Source organism: Pundamilia nyererei, unplaced genomic scaffold (assembly GCF_000239375.1).
Source record: "Pundamilia nyererei isolate P.nyererei 1_Seehausen unplaced genomic scaffold, PunNye1.0 scaffold00155, whole genome shotgun sequence".
Taxonomy (NCBI): domain Eukaryota; kingdom Metazoa; phylum Chordata; class Actinopteri; order Cichliformes; family Cichlidae; genus Pundamilia; species Pundamilia nyererei.
Window position 1 is genome coordinate 540,937 of NW_005187556.1, and position 1,598 is coordinate 542,534.

Below are 1,598 nucleotides of genomic sequence, written 5' to 3' on the forward strand. Positions count from 1 at the left end.
GTAGTTTGTGCATCAAGCTGTTCAATAAACTATTGATACTTTGACCCTGAAAGTGATGCACAACGTTAAATACACGAAGGGTATTTAAGATAACAAACATTTGAAAAAGTTGTTCTTGAGTTTGTCATTGTTTGGTTGTTTTGTGCACTTGGTCATCAACTTTGGCTGTCTTGCTACATCAGAACTTTCTAGATGGTTACTGAAAAGTTACACCTAATTTATAAATGCCTAACGAATAAAGTCTGATTCATGTGTAAACATAATTTAAATGGTTACAATAAAGTTGAAATTTTATGGATATATGATAATTGTTTTTGAGAGTGGGGTGGGAGGTACCTGGAGACTGTGGTCCATGTCCTCGTTCTCTCAGCTTGGCATTGATTACTTCATGATGTTGTATGAAATGTTTTGTATACAAGTGTCTTCAAAATGAAATTTTTACAGTCTATTACTGAGTCGGATAAAATACATTAAAAAGTTATTATGACATATTACACAATGTGATAACAATGTAATTAAAAAATATTAACAATTAGTAGCCAATATTGGTAATATTTACTAATAGTTAAGTAGCTTTTTAATACAGTTTATATTTACAATGAATTTACATTTTAAAATCATTATTCAAAAAAACAAAACAAAAAAGACAATTACCAATTATCAGTTTAGGCATTGGTATCAATTAAATAAAATAAAAAAAATCCTAAAAAAACTTACTGAGTTTTGAAACTTCGTATCAATATCAAAAAACAATCTTGGGCCTCTATAACTTGCATTCAATCCTTTAATATATAAGAAGATACCCTCTGTGGTTTATATGAAAATGTCTTGGCTTTCAAAATTAAACGTTTTGTTTGTGTTAAATAAGACGATTGATGCTAAAATCAATGAAAGATTGCGAGCGCAGCACACTGACATAGCAACCTGGCAGGAAGAGGTTTCCTCTATATTCACACTTGTCATTTACACATTTTTTTCCTGGACATCTGAAAGCTTCCGATTAAGTAAAGATCTATAAATACGTCTTTTTCACATTATAACCAGTTTGGCTTGGTGAATGAACTGTTTCCACCTGGATGATCAAACATGTTTGTCAAACTCTAGCTTTATGCCTGTGCAGTTTTCCCTACAAATACTTTAGTGGTAGAAAATAAAAATAATAAAAAAATACATTATTTAGATTGCAGAGCTAAAGGCAGTTCAGGTAACATTGTCACTTAAAAAAAATTATATTTCAACATATAAAAAAACTGTGTTGCATCCAGTGACACAAGCCTGTGTATTCTTGCTTTGCTTGACCCTGACTGGCTCTGGCATTAGACCAAAGCAAGGTTACTTTGTTAAATTAAAATTACTGTCAAATGTCAGATGGATCATTTCAATATTTCAAATGCTGTGTAGTTCATTCATGAAATTTGTGTTTAGCAGCATGGATTTTCTCAGCTTCTCATATGTCAGCAATCCCCTCAGTCATCCCTGATCTTAATATGAACAAACATTTAGCTTGGTTACACAAATGCCAGCACAGATTAATCGAAGCTACTCGCCTTTTGAATCCAGACATCTGCACACATCTGTACTTGTGTGTGTGTGTGTGT

General features: G+C 32.1%; 1 protein-coding gene across 1 annotated transcript in view; it reads right to left on the bottom strand.

Moving 5' to 3' along the window:
* The window catches only part of LOC102214449 (voltage-dependent calcium channel gamma-4 subunit-like), a 19,286-nt gene that overhangs the window by 11,966 nt on the left and 5,722 nt on the right, over positions 1-1,598 (bottom strand). The gene's annotated exons all lie outside the window — the stretch shown is intronic.